Genomic DNA, 23,675 nt, shown 5'->3' with positions numbered 1-23,675 from the left:
TCCTGATATGCACAGGACTTTTCTTCATTTCTACCCTTGGTCTGTTTCCGAAAGGCAGGCAATTCAAACACATCAGTGGCTCCATGGAGTAAGATGTGGCAGCCTTGTTCTGTAAAGATTTACAGCTTTTGAAACTCTTGGGGGTAGTTCTAGTCTGTCCTATAGGGTCTCTATGAGTCAGAATCAAATTGACAGCAGTGTTTTTTTTTTCATTCTGGCGAGGGTGGTGGTGGAGGGTGGGCTTTGAAGCCAAATGTCATTTGGTAGATGTCAGGTACAGTTGGTAACACTGGTAGTCCCTGGTGGTTTGAAAAGAGGTTTGAGTTACAATGAAAAAAAAAAAACCTCATATGAAATTCTGCCACTTATAAGTACACTGAATATAACAAGTAGGTAAGGACATATAAATAACATGACTGAAGCCTGGGGAGGTTCCTCTCTATGAAGCAAAGGCTCACTCCAACATGGATACAATAAGATGGTGTGGCAGGACCTCTGGCATTGAAGTTACATCAGGTGGCAGACTTCTGTCTTAACAGTCTGGTGGAGCAATACTTCCACACAAGCCTGGAGTGGTAGGACTGTAACATGTCTTCTAAGCTATAGCAACAGCCTCTTAAACGATCTCTCTCTCCAGTATCCTCATTTTATTCTCTTGTTCCTGCTGCCATAGGATGGATGGAACCCATGACAGCTCTGAGTACGCCTAATGATCCTCAAAATCTCTACATGATTGTGGAGTAGAGTGCATGACGCAGATCCCAACTGATCTTTCAATCTTCTCTTCAGTAAGCCTGTTACACTGGCAGATACTCAGCATTCTTGTTGCACCATTTCACCATTATATGTCTGGGCTATAATATTGGGCATTTTATATGTTACACTAGGCCCCTGGGTGGTACAAAGATTTGCACTTGACCTAAAGGTTGGCAGTTCAATCCCACCCAGCACCTCTACAGAAGAAAGGTCTGGAGATCTGCAAAGATTATAGCCAAATATCCCTGTGGAGCACATCTCTTTTCTATATTACATGAGGTCGCTTTGAGTCAGAATCAGTACTACAGCAACTTTTTTTTTTTTTATGCATCACACAGACATATATGTATTTTTGTGGTTAATGAAAAATATACATTGGAAAGAGAATAGAAAAGAAATGAGCAAGTAAAAAAATTTAAAAAAACCCAAAAAACAGAACAACAAGAACAAAAACCTCTTCCCTGTTGAAGTACCCCTAAGAGACAGGCTTTTGAAATAGTCTCATCCTCCTGTTAACTTTGTTAACATTCATGAGGCAGGCAGCCTCAGAGCCCAACTCTTGTAAGAGACACCTGCTGTGACTTATCCTCCTATACCCAGCAAAATAAGCTGTCCTTTCTTGTGAAATTGTCCCTGACAAGATAACAACAGAACTGGCCCTAGATAGCCTCAACCTGCCTCTGGGAGGAGACTTAACATCCTAATGAAGAAAAATTCATCCCTTCTTCCAGCCTGGGGGATCAAAACCTTGTTTAAAGAAAATGCATAATCATCCCCAAGCTCTGAGAGGTCAATCGTGGAGGTCAATCATGAATATTCATGATGAATTTGCATTTCCTTGTCTAGTGGGTTTGTCTACTTTCTTTAAAAGCCCACCTCCCCAAACTGCCTGCAAGCACTCTAGAAGGCAACAGCCCCCAGTGCTCCTTTCCTTGTACAATGGAATAAAGGCTTCTCTCTGATCTCCCACCTTGGCCTCTTGCTTATTGGCTGTAACAAGTCACACCGAGCAAAACCTGGGGTTTTTATAGGGCAACATTCATACCTGGTGTCCTATATTTATTGTAGGAACCAAGGACACCTATGTCAACTGTGAAAGAGGGAGGAGGCTGGGTTCCAAACCAGGGTGTAGAGAAACTGGGGACTTATCACCGGCCACGCGCACACATGCTAGTCTCTAGAGTCAGTAAAAACAACTGTTAACTCCAAAAAAAGGGCACGTATTTTCAGTTTCAGGTCTTGTACTGACCCTTAACTTGATGGCTAATGTTCAGCTGGCTTTTCAGCTTCAGAAAAGAACAATCTCTCTTCCTAAGGAGTCACTGGCAGGAAGAGGGCTCAAGAGGTAAGCAGGTGCAGCTGAGACATTCTCGCCTGGCTTGTAGCCACAGTGCCAGGTAAGTTCTTTCCAACATTTCCACATTTCCAGTAAGTAACTAACAACAGCAATAACAACAAAACACTCCCAAGCGCAGACTCCACACTGCGCAGTGGCCCTCGAGCAGTGGGAGGAGGCGCAGTGGATGAACAGCATCAGGCCCAAGGGAGCTTTGCTACCAGCAGATCGGTGTCTGGGTTTGCACAAGAGGTGGCTGTGAGGCAATAGCCTGTGTACCACGGGCTGCTCTTCCTGGGACATCCACCCAAGACCCTAGATGGGGGATGGAAGAGTGTATCCTTCCCTCATCTTTAGAAAGAAAGCAGGACTGAAGTCCTTTCTCAGATGAGGGACCAAATTCCAGTCCCCTAGCAGAAACACTGCTGTGGGATCACTTCTTCCCATTTCTCTCCTACCTCCCTCAGGCTTTTGCAGACTGCCCTCTCCCCTGCAAAAGAGGAACAAAGAAAAAAGATGGTCCTTATCTTGCAGACAATTTAAAATCCCAGAAGATTATTTCTTGCTTATTTTGATATTCAGCATATTTAATATTCCAATGATTCTTCAAAGCTGTATTTACATGGGGTACTTCATCCTCACTCTAATCAACTATTAAAAATAACTGTGAGATCTAAGCCTGTTAATCATGCACTGTTTCTAAAAGCTTGTAGTTCTGTCATTAATGGCATCAGATAACCTGTGATAGTTACTGAGAATATGGTTCTTGGGTGTTTTGAACCATCACTGCACGTGATTCTTATGAACAGTAACTTGGAAACCATTGAAGCTCTGCCCAATCTAATTGAACTATCTCATTCTATTTGTTTAATATGGAATTAAAAGCTTCTTGGCTTAGATGTCTCTGTTTGGCATTAGAAGAAAAAAAAATGCACTTCTTATCTAATCCTCCTTAAAAGTTTTAAAATATTAAATCTAAGGAATAAGTGATATGATTCCTCCTGCTTACAAGATAACGGTAAAAGCCTCATATTTAAGTCGTCCAACTCTGTTCCCCACCACCTATGGAAAAAAGAAGAGAAATCATATGGTAGAAGTATGTTAAGAACCAAATTGCTGATTTTTCTGATGAAAAGGATTTAGTTACCTTAGTATTTTTTGGTAACTTCCAGATTATAACATACTGACACGTTTGACTGCATGCCCTATCTTGCTCCTTGTATAAACAGTATTTAAGCCTAGAAAATGAAAAATAACTTGAGAGCCTATATATTATTAGCTTGTACAGCAATGCATCAAGTAGGAATTATTGTTCTATCCATAATGCTGATAAGAAAAATGAGGCTTAGACAGGTAAGTTCCTTCCTATAATTCTCATAGGCAGTAATTATGCTAGGATTTCAACCCAGGCAGCCGTTCCAGAGTCTCTGCTCTAACACCTCAGGACTGCTCTGTGTTCCTTTTGTCTGACTCATCCCCCAAGGTGCCCTCCCTATAAGCCCTTCTACTGCATCTACTCAGGCTTGCTCGTCCTCCTCAGGGGACACACCCTCCACTGGCTCGCCCTGGAAAGAACTGCCACTGTTTCTGTGCATACCCAATCCTCACCTTCATAGACGCTTAAACCCTGTCTTCTTAGACACTCAAAATGTTTAAGCAGTTCTTATACAGCATTTACTATGTACCAGGAATGATTTTAAGTAAATTATAAATAGTGTGAGATATCAAAACTAGGAGATAGTTAATATTAGTCTTTCCATTTTATAAGAGAAGAAACCAAAGCACAGAAGATTAAGTATTTTTCTATGGTCATACAGCTGCTAAAGTACAGGAAGAAAGGAGTGTTACGTAGTGATGTGTTAGATAAGAGAATAAAGGGGCAGTCAAATCTTGGTCTCAGCCTTTTGGGGCCAGAAACTCTCCACTAATTTTGAGGAAAACAAAGAGGGGTCTCACCCAGATGAGGGAACCCTGTCAGATATGGGCAGATTCCCAAACACCCTGTGTACTAGCTGTCTTCCCTATCAGCCTATAAAGAGTTAAACAAACTAATTCCTGGACCAGTATCTTTGTCTAAGCACTATAAAGAACTTTCTTTTCCATTTTGAGAGAGAGCTACATTCTTTATGTCTCCTTTCTCCTCTCAGGATCATTCCTCCATCTGGTCTGGCTCCTGCTCCCCCCGGTTCACTAAATTTACCCTCATCAAAGCCGATGATCGTCTCTATTTGTTTCTTTCTCAGGGAGGCCTTCCCTGGTCACCCCACATATAAATACAACCCCCAAAACTCTCTATCACTATTCCCTGCTTATTTTTCCTCCAGAGCACTCGCATGCATATATATTTTTGGTCCTTTGTTTTAGTTATTGTCTGTCTCCCCCCCTAGAATAAAGGTTGTATGAGGAAGAATTTGTATCCATCTTGTTCACAGCTGACAGTGCCCCACACACAGTAGGTAATCAATATATATTTGTTGAAATAATGAGAGACCAAGTTCTCCGGGAACTCCTAGAAACTTTTCTGACTGCTATTTCTCCTTTCCTTCATGTCCCACTCTGCCTCTATTCACCCACCAGTTGTTAATGTTCACAGGGACTCATTGTCTGTCCTTTCTTTTCTATTCATTTTATGCGTCAGCTGGGCAAGGTTCTTTTAGAGCTCTTTTATGGATCAATAATGTAATGTACATAAGGCATCCAGCTTCTTGTATTATTTGCTCAGCATACAGATTGAAAGAATACAACCCTGATGCGCACCTTTCCTGACTTTAAACCAATCAGTATGCCCTTGTTCTGTCCAAACAACTGCCTCTTGATCTATATAAAGGTTCATCATGAGCACAATTAACATTCTTTGCAATGTTATCCATAACTTGTTATGATCCACACAGTTGAATGCCTTTGCATAGTCAATAAAACCCAGGTAAACATCCTTCTGGTATTCTCCATCTGACATCAGCAATGATATCCCTGGTTCCACATCCTCTTCTGAAACCGGCCTGAATTTCTGGCAGTTCCCTGTCAATATACTGCTGCAGCTGTTTTTGAATGATCTTCAGCAAAATTTTGGCATCAGGATTGGAGGAAGACTCATTCACAATCTGCATTATGCAGATGACACAACCTTGCTTGCTGAAAGTGAAGAGGAAGCACTTACTAATGAAGATCAAAGACCACAGCCTTCAGTTTGGATTGCACCTCAACATAAAGAAAACAAAATCCTCATGACTGGACCAATGAGCAACATCATGATAAATGGAGAAAAGATTGAAGTTGTCAAGGATTTCATTTTACTTGGATCCACAATCAACAGCCATGGAAGCAGCAGTCAAGAAACCAAAAGACTCCTTGCATTGGGTAAATCTGCTGCAAAGGACCTCTTCAAAGTGTTGAAGAGCAAAGATGTCACCCTGAAGACTAACGTGCACCTGACCCAAGCCATGGTATTTTCCAATTGCATCATACGGATGTGAAAGCTGGACAATGAATAAGGAAGACTGAAGAAGAATTGATGTCTTTGAATTGTGGTGTTGGTGAAGAATACTGAATATACCATGGACTGCCAAAAGAACGAACAGTCTGCCTTAGAAGAAGTACAGCCAGAATGCTCCTTAGAGGCAAGGATGGCGAGACTGCGTCGTACATACTTTGGACATGTTGTCAGGAGGGATGAGTCCCTGGAGAAGGACATCATGCTTGGCAGAGTACAGGGTCAGTGGAAAAAAGGAAGGCCCTCAATGAGGTGGATTGACACAGTGGCTGCAACAATGAGCTCAAGCATAGCAATGCTTGTAAGGATGGCTCAGGACTGAGCAGTGTTTCATCCTATTGTGCGTAGGGTCGCTATGAGTCAGAACTGACTCTACGGCACCTAACAACAACAACATATAAGGCATGTATACCAGGCTTTAAAATGGAAAGTGTCTTGGTCATCGAGTGCTGCTATAGCAGAAATATCACAAGTGGATGGCTTTAAAAAGCAGAAATTTATTCCTTAACAGTCTAGTAGGCTAGAAGTCCAAATTCAGGGCATCAACTCTAGCAGAATACTTTTTCTGTCTTCACGTAAGGAAGGTCCTCATCATCAATCTTCCCCTGGACTAGGGGCTTCTCGGTGCAGGGATTCTGGGTCCAAAGGACACACTTTTCTTCTGGCACTACTTTCTTGGTGGTATGAAGTCACCACGTCTCTCTTCTCCCTTCTCTCTTTTATATACCAAAAGAGATTGACTTCAAACATAACCTAATCTTGTAGATTGAATCCTGCCTCATTAACATAACTGCTGCTAAACTCATTGCATCAACACCATAGACAGAGGATTTACGACACACAGGGAAATCACATCAGATGAGAAAGTGGTGGAAAATCACACTGCTGGGAATCATGGCCTAGCCAAGTTGACACACATTTTAGGGGAACAGAATTCGAGCCATAGCAGGAGGCTACATACTTTCCTTACAAAATGTAAAAAGCTGTTATACACATTCCACAAGGAGAAAGCTGAAATGCATGTACCTTGAATAACTGTTAGATATGACATTAGGTCTTGCATTCTATTGAGTGTCTCTTCTGGATTTCAGATTACCATGGCTTCCAGGCCCATCATGACGGACCCCACTTGTTTGGTAGAAAATCAGAAAGAGCAGCTGACGGTAAATCCAGAAGCATTAAAGATTCATAACGAAATTTCCCAGCCTGTGGTGTTGGTGGCCATTGTAGGGCTGTATCGTGAAAGAAAATCCTACCTGATGAACTGCCTGGCAGGACAGAAGCATGGTGAGTGTTGTCCCAGGGCAGGAGCCATTAGTTTGGAACCAGTGATAAGGAAGACTGATCATGCCTCCTCTCGGGTCATATTAAGGAAGAGCCAACCTCTTGCCACTGGAAAAAAACAAAACAAACAAAAAAATACTTCTAATTCTCATCACCAAACTTACAACTTCAAACTTATCTATCCACAAAATCTGAAAAAACAAGAGTTCTTTTCCCCAGTAATAAAGTTGAGTTCTTTCAACCCTATCCAAATATCCACCCCATGAGTTCTCTGCATCCCTCCACTCTCACCTGCCCAGGAACACAGCTCAGGCAATGATACTCTTTCTTTCTTCTACATCACATACATGTGATTCTCCTACATCACAGGAACATGTGATGTAGGAGAAAGAAAAAGAAGCAGAATCTCTGTATATCTAATATCTTAATAACACTAGCATTTAATTTTTTTTGCCCCATATCATAGAAACTTTGATAAATTGTACCCTCTTACTCTATTTAGTCTTTTGTAATATGTGAAATATAACACATACATAAAAGTTCATAACACATACGTGCACAATAAAATTAAGAAATATAAATGAACTCCTGTATAATCAATGCTCAGGTCCAGAAGTAAAACATTCTCAATGTGCAAAAGCTCCAATCTTATGCCCTCTCACACCCTCACTAGGAATCACCAATATTTTAGTTTTCATGGGATTTCATCTCTTGATTTTTAAAGATGGTTTTACAGTCTATGCATACATTTCCAAAAAAGTGGTACAGGTTGACTTGCTTGTAAACTTTATTTAAATGGAATTATATTGTATGCATTCTTTTGTGTCTTGCTTTCTGGCTCATCAAGAAGTTTATCAGACTCAGTTTATTGTATGTATCTGCAATTTATTTATTTGTACTAAATTTATAGTATGCCGTTGTCTGAAGACACCACAATTTATCCATTTATTGTGGATGAACATTTTATTATATTCAGTTTTTATCTTTTATGAATAAGATTGCCATGAATTGTTTTTTCTACTTATAACTGTTGCTCATATTCACAAACCACTTGTGTATAAATTCCTAGAACTGGATTTGCTGGATCACAGAATATGCGTGTCTGCAGTCATTATAGATAATATCAAACACATTTTCAAAATTTTCATGCAATTTACATGCTTATTTGTAGTAACTGAGAATTCTCTCCAACCTTACAAAAATTTGCTACTGTAGGACTTTTAAACTTTTGCTGATCTTGTTACTGTATAAAACCAAAAACTAAAGCAGTTGCTGTCCAATCAGTCCCAACTCATAGCAATCCCATGTGTGCCAGAGTAGAATTGTGCTCCACAGGGTTTTCAATGGCTAATATTTTCGAGGAAAATTGCCAACCCTTTCTTCCAAGGTGCCTCTGGGTGGACTCAAATCCTTTGGTTAGCAGCCTAGCTCTTAACCGCCAGTTTGCTTCACTATAAGGGAGGTTGAGTACCCTTTCAAACACGTCTTTGCCTATTATATTTCCTATTTTTTGAAGTCTTTTTTTCCTAGTGGACTGTATCCTTTGGCTGTTATTGATTTTTAGAGAATTGCCCATGATCTGTCCATGAAGGCCTTGTAGACATTTTTTTTTTTCTATTTTTCTAATACGTTGCTTCTTCTCAGTACCACTAGGGATTGAAATTCAGTCTACTAAACTCTCAGCACCACCATGCTTATCTCTCTGTCTCTGTCTATCTGTTTCTCTTCCTCCCTCTCTTCATCCCTTCCTTTCTCCTTATCTCTTTTGTCCCTCTCATTTTCCCTGTCTCCTTCTTTCCTTTCTCCATTTCCCCTTCTTGTTTCCCAATCTCCCACTTGGCTTCCAAGGAAACAATTTGTCTTTGTTTTTATTTTAGGGGAGTTCTTGGCCAACAATAAGGAAAGGAGGAACACTTTTCCTTGCCTGACCCAAATAAATTCATAGGGATTTTTCTGATGGAGTGCAGCTCAGAACCTCAGGAGACAGATTTCAACAACATTTATTTTCTACTGAAGATAACATCAAGCCATCACCAGGTGATTTCCCAGCACTCTGCTGAGGAAGTCCCTGACCTCAAGACGTTGTAAAATTTCTGACTTGTGACTCTACCACCCCACCTATATCACGGGAAGAACAGAAAGATATTCACTCCCAGTCAATGTCCATGAGCAGGATCAGGTCACTACTTCTGTCTTCTTGGCAGTGACTTGCTCTGTTTATTTTATACCCCTGATGACTAAGAGTATGACCTTCAATTACACCTTGCCCTTCGTCATGTGGGCCCTGGAGCAGGGCTTACTCTATATCAATTAGCAAACAAGAAAATTTATCACGATGTAGAAGAGTGCAAAGGAGCCCTGGTGGTTAAATGCTTGACTGCTAACCAAAAGGTGGGTGGTTTGAACCCACCAGCCATTCCATAGGAGAAAGACGTGGCAGTCTGCTTCTGTAAAGATTTATTGGGTGGTTCTATTCTATCCTATACAGTTGCTGTGAGTAGGCAATGGGAAATGGGTTTAGGAGAGTGCAGTCTAGTCCATGCTTTTATTTTCACCCCTTGGAGAAAACACAGGGTGAAGGAATAGGATGGCCTGAGCCATGCTAAACCATATTCCCCTAGGTATTTCATCATGACCAATTCTTGTCTTTGTTAAAGGAAGCATTGCAAATGGCAGGTGGTCAAAATTTTATACTCTTTAAGAGGATATATCATCCACAGGCATAACCCTAAAATCCTATCACTCTGTGGGTTTAAAGCATTGGAAAGAAAATTTGGCAGGTCTGAAAAGTCTTTACTGCTTTCCCCTCTGTTATATCCCCCTCTTGAAGCAATGAACACAGAACTCATCATTTTTCTTGAAGAGGAGAGAGAAAAATACAGGGAGAATAGAGAGGATTAAATCCAACAGATGACTTGCTCAAAGAGTAATGAAAGTATTTAATGGAGAGACCATTTACAAGAGCATAAATAGGGCAATGGGACCAATGAGGGATGGACAAGCACATAGACAGTGGTAATAGCAACAGCAGTGTAGCCATTATTATCTCTAAGACTGAAGTGTTAAGCAGAGAGTGGACAGCAGAATGTGGCAGGATGAGTTATTGGATGAGGCTGAGTGAAAGGAGCTGTGACCTGAGGTAGAGGAACAGAGCCACAGGAATATTGCGTTCCAGCAGATTGGGGCATGAGAAAGCATATGCCTGCTTTTTGCTCTCCTGCAGTAGGTCCCGCTGGTTAAGCTCTACCAGGAGCCAGAGGCCAAGGGAGCCCTAGTGATAGAAGACATAAAGGACCATGACCTGGGACACAGATGAGGGTGCAGAGCAGAAAAGAGTTAATCTGATAAGGGGAAAAAAGAGGTGAACAAAGACAACTAGTACATCGAAAATCTTATCTGTCATGCTGGAAATTATAATACTTTCTCACCAGGTTATGAAACCTTGGCATGCTCTGACTCCTCCCTCTTCACTTCCTGTCACATCCTTTTCTTCTCTAGTTTGAGAAATCCTTTTATTCATTTTTCTACTACTTTCCCCCTAGTTGGCCACCTCATTACATCAGACTGTTGATCTGTGTACAGGGTCAGTGTAGCCCACAAAGAAACAGACTGGGAGTCAGGAGGCCTGTGTTAAGTTCAAGCTGTATGTTTAAGTAGCTGTGCTAACCAGCGGCAGTTCTGGGTTTCATTTTCATCATTCACAAAATGAGTGATTTAGACAAAATAATCACTGGACTTGTTCCCAGCTCTAAAATTCCGGAAGCCTCCTCACGCTTCTAGGATCTCAATTCCTAGTTACTCTTGTATTTTAATGGAAACTCTGGTGGTGTAGTGGTTAAGTGCTACGGCTGCTAACCAAAAGGTCGGCAGTTCAAATCCTCCAGGTGCGTCTTGGAAAATCTACCGGGCAGCTCCACTCTGTCCTATAGGATCGCTATGAATCGGAATTGACTCAAAGGCACTGGGTTTTGGTTCTTTTAATACTGCAGTTATTTTCATAAATTCTTCTTAATTTTTGATCATCCATCTCAAACTCTCAATTGACCTTCAGTGTCTAACCAATCAGATCTCCTTAATTATGCATTCAGGGCCCCAAATCAAGAATTCCTCAACTATATTTCAGGCTCAGTTCTCACTACTCTCTGTTGGAACCTTGTCTCAGCAGAACTGGACTTGAGAAACTGCTCAGTGTTGTCCCTTACCATGTTAGGGTCTCCTCCAGTTCAGTGGTATTCTCTTAACATGAGACTGAATAAGGAAAAGGAAGCTCTACATAATGATAATCCAGAACAGAGTTCTCCTCTCAGCTCTCTCTCTAATTCCACGCATACATTTCATGTTTTTTCATTCCTCTTGAGCATCAGATGGAAATACATGGATTAATAGAACAAAACCAAACCCTTTGCCATCAAGCCAACTCTGACTCACAGCGGCCCTATAGGACAGAGAAGAACTACCCCATAGGGGTTCCAAGGCTGTAATCCTTATGGACGCAGACTACCACATCTTTCTCCTGTGGATTGCTGGTGGGTCGAACTTTTGACCTTTCATTTAGCAGCTAGTATTTAATAACTGCACTACCAGGGCTCCTCAGTTTAATAGAGTTTCCATGAATTCTGTAATATGATGTGGTTTAAGTCTTTAAAGGAATAAGGTGAGCAGAGGACACAGAGTGTTTCTTGAAAAGGGACTTAATATATATAATAGTTTGATAAGTTTTCTTTGCTGAAATGGAAGAAACACCTCTCCCTGCCAGTAGCTCCTGGGCAGTCTGGGCTATCTGCTATGACTGATGTTGCTTTCCTTTCTTCCCTGCAGGCTTCTGTCTGGGCTCCATGGGGAGGCCTGAAACCAAGGGCATCTGGACGTGGTATGTACCTCACCCTTCCAAACCCAAGCACACCCTGGTCCTTCTGACACTGAGGGACTGGGTGATATGGAAAAGGTAAGACAGACAGTCATGGAAGTCGTCTTTGCTCTTGATTTCCTACTTGCCTTTTAATTTGCCACATTAATTCAACTTTTGTGACATGTTCTTATAATAAAATTAGGGATAATTAGGTTAAATTTTATTTCCTTAAACTTATTTCCTTGTATGCTCAAATATTATTGGTATATAATATACCAATATTGGTATATAATATAGATCTTCTTTTGTTTAACACTGGGATGAATAAAAATATTAATAAATACTTTATGAGCAGTTGAATTTCAGGGCTCTGTGCTAAGTGTTTTGGAAACCATGGTGGCGTAGTGGTTAAGTGCTACGGCTGCTAACCAAGAGGTCAGCAGTTAGAATCCTCCAGGCGCTCCTTGGAAACTCTATGGGGCAGTTCTACTCCATTCTATAGGGTTGCTGTGAGAAGGAATTGGCTCGACGGCAGTGGGTTTTGTTTTGGTTTGGTGGTGCTAAGTGTTATAGATATAGAGTGAATAAGGAAAAGGCCCAGAGCCTGGTTGGAGACTCAACATGTGCAAAGTGTGATTAGCATCAGTTGTCATGAATCCTTGGGAAGTGAGCACCTAACCCAGACTTAAGGGTTAGGGGAAGCTATGACTCATGGGATCCTTGGGAGCTACCAGTTAAAGAATGTGGAGCTGATGATGATGGTTGGAGGTAGGAACCATGAGATTAGGGTTTCAGTGAAGTAATCTATTTAAACAACCTTCAGAAAAGCTTCAACCACATGAGGAATATTCATAACACTTTTGGTCTAAGTCTCTGGGCTTTGGAGATTAATTCTCCACTAGCTTCTCTATAAAACCAGGAGCTTGACCCACCAAAAACATTGTAAATGGGATAATTTTAGGCAGTTTGTCTTTATAATATTATGTGCAATGGATCATTTCTCCTTACTTAATTTCTCCTTATTCATTACCATGAGTCTAAATCGAAAGTAACATTAGTAGATCATGGTTTTCATGACTGCCCAAAATATCAACAACAACAGCTAAAAACATGGGAAGAGTTTACCCTGAATCTTGTTTCCAGGCTTAGCTTCCACTCTGACACAGGTATCCCTGCTTCAGTCAAATGGAATGACTCGAGGATACTTCTGAATGACACGTGTGTCTAACATTTCTGACATGATTTGTGTTGGTTTTGACACCGGTATGATCCCTTTACCTCTACCAGTTCATATTCTATCAATTCTTAAAAGATTATTTGCAGTCTACTGAGCTATTTGCTTATTGCAGTCTATTGAGATCCTACCCCAGTCAGATGTATGTCTTCTCACTTACTGACTACCTCATTATCCGACATTTCGCATTTACCACCATGGTAAAACATCTACTATCTGAATATTTTGCACATTAACAATGTACATCTGGCAATAATGAATGCTGAGGTGTGAGGTAAGAGTAATGCTGGCTGTGATGGTTATCTGTCAACTTGGCTGGGCCATGATTCTCAGTGGTTTGGCAGTCATCTAATGATATATTTTTTTTGTTGTTTTCTGGGTAATGATATTGTCATCCTCCATTTTGTGATCTGATATGGCCATCTTCCACTACTGCGTAGTGCCTATTTGGTATAATGACCTGGCCTTTGGAACCTAACCATGTCAGTAGTGAGGAAAGGGTGTAGACATTTCTTGCTCTGAATCCACAGAGCTCTTTTTTACATTTTTTTTTAATTAATTTTTATTAAGCTTCAAGTGAACATTTACCATTCCAATCAGTCTGTCACATGTAGGTTTACATACATCTTACTCCCTTCTCCCACTTGCTCTCCCCCTATTGAGTCAGCCCTTTCAGTCTCTCGTTTCATGCCAATTTTGCCATCCTCCCTCTCTCTCTATCTTTCCATCCCCCCTCCAGTCAAGAGTTGCCAACACACTCTCCAGGGTCCACCTGATTTAATTAGCTCACTCTTCATCAGCATCTCTCTCCCCCCCACTGACCAGTCCTTTTCATGCCTGATGAGTTGTCTTCGGGGATGGTTCCTGTCCTGTGCCATCAGAAGTTCTGGTGAGCACTGTCTCTGGGATTCCTCTAGTCGCAGTCATACCATTAGGTATGGTCTTTTCATGAGAATTTGGGGTCTGTATCCCATTGGTCTCCTGCTCCCTCAGGAGTTGTCTGTTGTGCTCCCTGACAGGGCAGACATCGATTGTGGCCGGGCACCAACTAGTTCTTCTGGTCTCAGGATAATGTAGGTCTCTGGTTCATGTGGCCCTTTCTGTCTCTTGGGTTCTTAGTTGTCGTGTGACCTTGGTGTTCTTCCTTTGCCTTTGCTCCAGGTGGGTTGAGACCAATTGATGTATCTTAGATGGCTGCTTGTTGGCATTTAGGACCCCAGGCACCACAATTCAAAGTGGGATGCAGAATGTTTTCATAATAGAATTATTTTGCCCATTGACTTAGAAGTCCCCTCAAACCAAGTTCCCCAGACCCCAGCCCCTGCTCCGCTGACCTTTGAAGCTTTCATGTTATCCCGGAAACCTCTTTGCTTTTAGTCCAGTCCAATTAGGCTGACCTTCCTTGTATTGAGTGAATCCACAGAGTTCTTATTCCTATTTATTGGCCTTATCCCTTTTTCTTTTACATTGTAACTATTGGGCCACTCCTGACAGAGTATAATCTTGGTTGCATTTATACCTTTACCTCCAGAAAGTCGTCTTCTCGAGGTTAGGAACACCCATATAGGATTTTGTATTCATAAAACCAAAGAATGTGTCCAGAGTCTATGGAAGTCCAGTGAATGGTTGTTCAATTAAATGGAATAACATTTTGTCCTTAATATAGCCCTCAGCCAATTAAAAAAAAAAATTGTCCACCTTTTACTGAACACTTCCTTTCATATAAACTATGTGTTAAACATTTTACACATCTTGACAGTGTCATTCACTTAGTTTAAAAACTAAAGAACCTGAAGCTTTGAGAGGGATCAGTGTAAATACAAAATATGAGGTTTTAATTTAATATTATTTTTAAAACACAGATTATATTTCCTATTCAGCTATAGAACAGCTGAAGTCATGAATGCACAAATCAAATGAATGAATGAATGAATGAAGAGCAGACTTCTATGTTTCTGGCTCTAATGTGCTGTCCAGGCTGACGCTAAGAAGGACTCGTGGATCTTTGCACTGATTGTGCTTCTGAGCAGCACCTTTATCCACAACAGTTTGTCCGCCATCAACCACCGGGATCGGGAACAGCTATAGTATCCTTCCACGAATTCAACCGCCATGTCCACCGAGCTTATGGGAATGGCAACTGAAACTATTTTTTTTTTCTTGGGACTCAGTTGTCAGGAGCGAGGAGGAGGGAAAACAGGGCAAAATAGAATGTTTATAAAATTTATTTCCAAGTGAGATCTGGGAATTGTGGTGTTGAATACTACTCCTTCCTTAGCTACGTTCCCAGCTATGTGACTGAACTGACGGAGCTAATCCGGGCACAATCCTCCTCCAGATCTGATGAAGTAGAGGGTTCCACTAAGTTTGTGAGTTTCTTTCCAGACTTTGTTTGGGCTGTTCGTGGTTTCAGCCTGGAGCTGAAGTTAGGTGAATGACCTATCACCGAAGATGAGTACCTGGAGAATGCCTTGAAGTTGATTCCAGGTATCAGTGCATGGCTTGGGTGGTGGAAGGTTAAGTAGGGTGTGACACATAGCAAGTGAGCCCTGTCACTCAGAATTTGAAGTCAGTATATATTTGAGACTGGATCGAGGCCCAGGAAAATGGTGATTGAGAGGAGGGTATGATTTTAGTGGGTTATTATTACCTGAAAATATCCAGTGGCCAGAGTTTAAATTCATTGTGGAAATTTAGGGCCCAATGGTAGACCAAATGATTTCAGAGCAGTTGATACCATGAAAAAAATTATTTTTCGGATTACAATCAGTGCTATAACTTCTTAAGGCCCACATACCTGTGTTCCTTATTAAGTTCTCCTTCTGCTTTGAAAAAAAGAGTCCATGAAATTGGATGTTGTTAAATACAGAATCACAATGAAATCAACTGACTTAACTTTTAAAATATATTTCATATGGTATATTTTACTAAAGGAGCCCTAGTGGGGCAGGAGGCATTTCTACTCTGTTGCATGGGATTGCTATTAGTCTAAGTCAACTCAAGGGCACACAACAACAACAGCAACATATTTTTACCAACCTTGATAATTACATACCTCAGAGAAAGATATTTATACAGTGAAACCTGTGAGAGCTAGAATGTGGCAGGACTGCCTTGTTTTTCCAGATCTTGCAAGTTTTCTGCCTTTGACAGGGTGCAATCTTACCGCTTTTCTATTGTTTGTTTTAGTGGAAAATACTTGAGTTTTCTTTCTCTCACAGGTTTCCGCTTTACACAGATTCTGGCTTTTGAAGACTTTGTTTTATATAAAAGTCAGAAAAAAAATGGAGATATCCTTTCAGAAAGACTGTCAAATCCTTTATCTTTTTCATAATATCACATACATCATTCTACATCCTTACATAATAAGTTATCATTTTAATATTATGAACTCGTTACATGGATTATAGTTAGGAGGGTGGCTAGCTGATAACATTAGAAGGAATATCCATTTTCATTTCTTCATTTCTTCAACAAACACTTATTAAAGGGCTGATATCTGCCACAGTATCTCTCTGCAAGACATGGTCAAGTCCTGTATAATGTGATGTAGAGAAGTTGTGAGGTTTCCAAATTACATATAGGTTAACCCTACTCCTTGAAGACTTTTGCAAAAAGAATACCTAAAAGTATTTATGGTGTGTATATTTTGGGGCTCCGATTTTAACCTTTTCTTTACTGCCCTGGGTATCACCTCTCCTCAGTATTTTCCTAGCCACATCTTACCCTTATATCAATCATTACTTTCTTTTTGAGCCCACATTTTATTTCTGACACAAGGGCAGTAAGATCAGAAAACACTTCTGATCAGTACTTTTTATGTGTCAGTCATTCAATAAACATTTATTAAATACTTATTCTACTGAACTCCATACACAGTCTGAGGAAACCAAACATAAGTTTGTTCACTTGGAATAGATTCTGCCATTTCCTCTTCAGAACTGCTTCCTTGGCTCTTTGCTTTACCTACAAATGGATTTTCTTTTTTTTTGCTTTGAGTAGATTGGCTCAAGGTTGATTTGCATGATTGGACAAAAGGAGATTTAAAGACGGAGAGTGCACTGGTGCAAAGATTCCTGGAAATAAAATTCGACAGATACCTTTCCTGAAGGCTGCCCCTTGATCGATTGCTCTTTTTCTAATTTAGCAGATAATGAACTCCAAATCTTAAAATCCAACCCATGTAGAGAGCGTTTCAGGCATCTCTTCCCAAAACTGAAGTGCTTTGTCTTTGACCGGCCTACCAGTGACAAAAATCTTAGTCTGTGTTGAAGAAGTGCCGGAAGATAAACTGGATTGTAATTTTCAGGTGCAAGGAAAAAAAGTCAGTTCCTATATCTTCACCTATGCAAAGACCAAGGGCCTGAGATGTGGAATCGTTGTCACTGGAAACCATGAGTCACCTTTGCCCCAAAGCATGTCTCTCTGTGGATCAGCATGTGTGCTGAAGCCTTGATTGTTCTGTGGGTTTCTCTAATTCTGCCTGCATTTGTATGTGAATGTGGAGAAGCAGACGCTCATGCCACACATAGTGGTTTATTGAGGACAAATGTATCTCAAGAAAATAATCCACTAATCATATAGACACAAACTGCTGTTAAGGAGGGAAGGTATGTGTTGTGTAGACCAGTCCTATGGGATACAAGTGACTCATAGGGTAGAAAAGATACTTTGTAAAATTACACAAGTCAGAAAATACATAGCAGGCCATGAGTCCCTGCAATTCCATTGAGATTTTGAAAAACAATGTTAAATATAATCTATCTACAGGGCCATCTTCACAAGCATGTGACCTGTGCAGTTGTGCAGTGTCTGTGCTGAGATGTGTCCATACTTGGTTTAATGCTTTGTGTTGCCAACTTGAATTTTTTTTTTTTTCACAAAAACCTTTGTTTTCTTTTGGAACTGACCCCACAAATTATATAATTACTTTGGCTAGCTAATAAATACTTTTTATTTTATTTAAATAGGAAAATATTTTTTCCAGGAAACTGAAAAAGATACTGTGATGAATAATGCAATTTTACATAGTAATGAAATGGATTTTTTTTTTTTAATGAAATGGAGAGTCATAAAAGAAAGAATAAATAGGGGAAAAACTGATGTTACTTTAAGGAAATGGATTCATCCAAAAGGAAAAGAAGGAACAGAAAAAGGAAGAAAAGTTCACGTTGAATTTCGATGTTGACCACCAAAGTATTTTAAAGAGCAAGTGAGAACTTGATATTTTTCCCTAAATTTGTTAATTTTCTGGCTTACCCAGGGCTGGGAATTCTAGGGGAGACCTGTGTGGGTGCTGTCAACAGCGGAGCAGTGCCTTCTTTGGAGAATGCAGTGACAATGTTGACCCACTATGAGAACTTGGTGGCCGTGCAGAAGGCAGCCGATCACTACAGCAAGCAGATGGCCCAGCACGTGAGCTCCGCACAGACACACTACAGGAGCTGCTGGACGTGCACATGGCCTGCGAGAAGGAAGCCATTGCACTCTTCATGGAGCACTCCTTCAAGAATGAAAATCAGGAGTTCTAGAAACAGCTCCTGGTACTTGTCTTAGCACTTATCCTTCCTGATTCCTGTCACCCCTTTGATCCCATGCCTCATGACTTTCGTGTAGTAGGAGGAGCCTACATTGCAGAGAGTGACAGGGATCTACAGGGGTGCCATTCACTTTTGTTTTCTAAAAGATGTGTACTTCATTTCTTATTTCTGTACACCAGATTTGTTATGAACTTAGCATTCACACTTATCAGCTCATGGTTTTTTATTTCAGAAGTTCAGCTCAGAGAGTATGGGGTCTCTGCTCAGGGTATCACAAGCTAAAATAAAGGTGTCATCTGTGCTTTGTTCTCAACAGGAGCCTCTGGGGTACCCCACTTCACCTTCATGCCAACGATGATCCATCAAATCTTTCTCTTGTCTTGAATCTCTCTGGCTTTCTTTTCTGACAACAGCTAGAAAACTCTGCTTTTAAAAATCAAAAGCCCATTGCCATCTAGGCGATTCTGACTCACAGCGACCACATAGAACAGAGTAGAACTGCCTGATAAGGTTTCCAAGGAGCAGCTGGTGGATTTGAACTGCCAACATTTTAGTTAGCACCTGAGCTCTTAATCACACTCAAATCCTGACTGAGAGAATTCACGAATGGTTCCAAAGTCTGCTAAGAGTGCATTTAAGTCATTGCCATGTGAGTTGCTTTCTCATGTTTACATTTTCATCCACGGCATTGTTAAAAAAAAAAAAAAAAAGTTGCCTTCGAGTCAGTTCTGACTCATAGTGACCATATAGTTTGCCATTGTTGGATCACTGTTAACCACACTATACAGCTAAAGAAACCGTAGAGTTCATGTCGTCCACTCCCACCATTTATATATGTTGAATTTGACTGATGTCTAACAAATCTCCTGGCTCCACTCTGAGGCTGTCAGACTGCTTCTTCCAAGAGAACCACAGTCAGACCATCCTCTCTAACAGCTTCTTTCTATGGCGTTTCTCTACATTTCCCTGCAGTGCACCATAGAGGAAAAGAAGGAAGACTTTGTGCAGCAGAATGAAGAAGCATCTGAGAAATACTGTCAGGCTGAGCTTAATCAGCTTTTAGAGCCCCCGATGGAAAGTATTTCGAGAGGAACTTTCTCTGTTCCTGGAGGACACAGTCTCTACTTAGACCTAAAAAAAAACGTTGAACAGGACTATGAACGAGTGCCCAGGAAAGGAGTTAAAGTGAGGAATAAGGCAGAGGAGGGAAGGTCAGCAGAGTTGAGGCAGGAGGCCTTTGTCCTACTGGAAATCTCAGACCACAGCACCAGCAGTGGGGAGAAAGCATAGCATGGTGATTTCTAGACATTTTTAGTTTTATATCCACAATTAATTAGAAACTCTTGAAGAAACCACATATATTTATCTCCAAAGAAAGGAATTAGAATCAAGAATCCAGATGACATGGAACACTTCGTTTTTCAAACAATGCGATTATTTTGTGCTAAGCGCCAAAAACCAAACCAGCTGCCATCAGGTGGATCCAGCTTGTGGCGACCCCGTGTGGGTCAGAGGAGAGCTGCTCCGTAGGGTCTTCAACAGCTGTGATCTTTCAGAAGCACATCACCAGGCCTTTCTTCTGAGCCACCTCTGGGTGGGTTTGAACCACCAATCTTTTGGTTAGTAGTTGAGTGCTTAACTGTTTGTGCCACCCAGGGACTGCACACTAAGTATGGGAGATATAATATTAAAGAAATGATCATTGTTCTCAAGAAGCTCATGATCATTTTGAGATAGAGAAATAAATAGTCAGTTGGGTCTGGTGTGGTAGGGGTCATCATAATGTTATGCACAGATAGTAACAAGGATGATGATGAGGATTATAATGGCTAGCACGTACCGAGCACTCATTTCTTAGACCAGGCATGGTCTTGGAGGTTTTGTTGGATTATAACTTAATCCTCAGAATTATATTATTCTCACTTTATGTGTACATCTACATATATATACACACACACATATATAAAATACATGTACCATAATATAATATACACTGTATAAAGACCTGGCGATCTGTTTCCGTAAAGATTACAGCTTAGAAAATTTTATGGTGGGGCAGTTCTACTCTGTCACATGGGGTCGCTGTGAGTCAGAATCGACTCAAGGACACCTAACAACAACAACATAATCATAGTGTCACTACTACGATCCACGTTATACAATTGAGAAATATGATATACAGAGAAGTTTTTAAGTTGCTGAATGTCACACAGAAAGCAAGTGATAGAGCTAGTAGGGCAGCTCAGTGTACTTGGCATCTATTCCAAACTGGGAATGCATCCTAGGAAAGCCCCCTGCAAGAAGAGATAGGCGATACAAGTTGAAGTATTGACAGACATTATCCTAGTTAAGAAAGTATAAAACAGCATCCAAGCAGAAGAAAAAGAATGTGCAAATATGTGAAAACAGCATATGTTATGTGTTTGTAGAACTGTGTACTGCAGGAGCACACAAGGCTGGTTGGCTCTTACCTGGGTGGGTGGTGGGCAGCATCACTGGTGGAGGCGGCTGGAGATTTAGGAAGAAGGCTGTGATGGAGGGTTTTTCATGTCCTCCAAATGAGCTTAGAATTTATACTGTGGTCGCAGAAAGAAAGAAAGTTCTGGGGGATCCTAAGCAAGTTTTAAACTATTTATGGTCAGATTTGAGGTTTTATGGAACACAAATTCCCCATTAAGAAACTAGATCTCTGCTGCCTGCCATGTCTTTGATCCTTCTTGTTTCTCAGGCAAGTGAGGTCCTCAACACATTCCCACTGCCAGAAGGCAATAGAGGACTCCATCTTGCAGTCAGCCAGAGCCCTCACAGCTGGAGAGAAGGCCATAGCATTTATAGGGGCAGTGCTCAGCCCACAGCCAGGTGGGAAGGCTCCTGCAGTGCCCTCTGAGGGACCTGAGAGGAAGATCTTCTGAAACAACGAGCTTCCTCTCTCCTATGGAATACACAGTCTGCTGAGTCTGAAAATAACAAGAGGGAGTTGTGGTTGTATGTCCAGCCAGATAAGTAGGGTGTATCCCATCTCATTCTGAAGAGTATCTTTGATGGTATAGATACGGGGGTAGTTCAGAGAGTTGGACTCTCCCTTTTTCAAAGTCAGTTTGATCTCTGAGCACAAGAGGGTAGAGCTCAGGCCTGACCTGTTGTTTTCTTCCCTCTCTACAACATTTGTGGAACAGTGGAGTGGGCCAAGCTGGAGGCAGTTGAGAAGGAAATGAGCACTGAAACAGGAAGAGAAGGAGCTACAACAAAAGATGGAGGCTCTAGAGAGGAGCTTCATAGAAAACATGGAACAATTGAAAGAGAAAATGAAGTGAGACATAGAAAACATTCTGAGAGAGCAGAAAATGATGCTGGAGCATGAACAATGGACAATGCCATGGTACCTAAAGAAGGGAAGGTCAAAATTTGAAGCAAAAACATGGTCTCAGAGGGAAACACATAAGGCATTTGGTTTGCTAAAACATGAAATTCATCTGAATCCTACTGAAGTCCTTAAATCCCCAAGTCTCCAGCAACTCATTTAGTGTTAGGCTCTGGAGAAGGCAAATAACATCCCCCAGAGCATGGGCTGCCATTCGTTGTGATTATAGAGTAATATCACTGTGCTCCTGTTGGATGTGACCTTAGTCCTATAGTCCTTAGGATTCCTGGTACAACATCAAACCATCAAAGAGACCTGAAATAGATCCATCAGGCCTCGAAAGGTTAGATTTGGCTTGATATGAAATAAAGTGTGCAAAAGCTCTGATACTTGCTATATTTGTTTCCAAATCTCCCTGAGTCACCCTGTACAACCGTTGTCATGACATGGATGCTGAAAAGCAGTTTTCTGTACAAGGTCAGCAGTTCCCATCATTTGTCAGATGTGTGTGACCATGCTCCCTCAGTTGGAAGTGAGAATTAATTCTTATCAAAGGTACATTCCCTCACAAAGGGCATCCTATGGGCTGGAAAGCATTATAACTTAGCCATAATGCTCCCCACTCTCAGTGAGATGGTGGTGAGGGAATTTTAGGAAGGTTGCAACCATGGACACTATCAATATACAGGTTCAAACGTGTGAAGAGACTGGAATAACTCATCCAAGAGCTCTCTAAGGTGGTAGGGGAATAGACACACATGCTTAAATGAAATTGTTAAATGCGAAACCATGACTCTTGATAATTGTGTTTTTTAAAAGATACTCTTTTCCCTTTATAGGTCCCAGAAGACCTGCTTAGAGAAGGTTTTTGAAAATAAATCTGAGGAATTAAATAAAGAGGTACATCAACTAAAAGAAGAGATTGAAACAAGTTATCAACAAACGCTCAGTATTTTTAAAGATCGTTGGGGAAACTGGCAAAATGTTTACAGCAGCACTAATTGGTGCTGGTTTTCCTAGACTCCTCAGGGCAGGGATGGCACTTAGCTCACATATTAGATAGGTTGAAATTCCTTTTAGAGAAATTATAAAATGAGGCTTCTTTTTTTTTTTTAATTTTTATTGTGCTTTAAGTGGAAGTTTACAGATCAAGTCAGTCTCTCATACAAAAATTTATATACACCTTGCTATATACTCCTAGTTGCTCTCCCCCCAAAAAGACAGCACACTCCTTCACGCCACCCTCTATTTTCTGACAGCTTCTGTCCCCCTCTGCCTTCTCATCTCCTCTCCAGAGAGGAGCTGCCCACATAGTCTCATGTGTCTGCTTGACCCATGAAGCGCACTCCTCACTAGTATCATTTTCTATCCTATAGTCCAGTCCAATCCCTCTCTGAAGAATTGGCTTTGAAAATGGTTCCTGTCTTGGGCTAACAGAAGGTCTGGGGACCATGACCTCCGGGGTCCTTCTAGTCTCAGTCAGAAAGTTAAGTCTGGTATTTTTATGAGAATTTGGGGTCTGCATCCCACTGGTCTCCTGCTCCCTCAGGGGTTCTCTGTTTCGTTCCCTACCGGGCACCATCTAGTTCTTCTGGTCTCAAGCTGATGTAGTCTCTGGTTTATGTGGCCCGTTCTGTCTCTTGGGCTCATAATTACCTTGTGTCCTTGGTGTTCTTCATTCTCCTTTGCTCCAGGTGGGTTGAGACCAATTGATGCATCTTAGATGGCCACTTGCTAGCGTTTAAGACCCCAGATGCCATGTCCAAAGTGAGATGCAGAATGTTTTCTTAATAGATTTTATTATGCCAATTGACCTAGATGTCTC

General features: G+C 41.1%; 1 pseudogene; it reads left to right on the top strand.

Annotated features, from left to right (window-relative positions):
- The first annotated feature begins 6,521 nt into the window (after positions 1-6,521).
- Positions 6,522-19,779, top strand: LOC135230544 (guanylate-binding protein 4-like; annotated as a pseudogene).
- Positions 19,780-23,675: the final 3,896 nt, after the last annotated feature.

Source organism: Loxodonta africana, chromosome 3, assembly GCF_030014295.1.
Source record: "Loxodonta africana isolate mLoxAfr1 chromosome 3, mLoxAfr1.hap2, whole genome shotgun sequence".
Classification (NCBI taxonomy): Eukaryota; Metazoa; Chordata; class Mammalia; order Proboscidea; family Elephantidae; genus Loxodonta; species Loxodonta africana.
The sequence above is the reverse complement of the archived record's forward strand: the minus strand, read 5'-3'. Positions and strand labels throughout refer to the sequence as shown.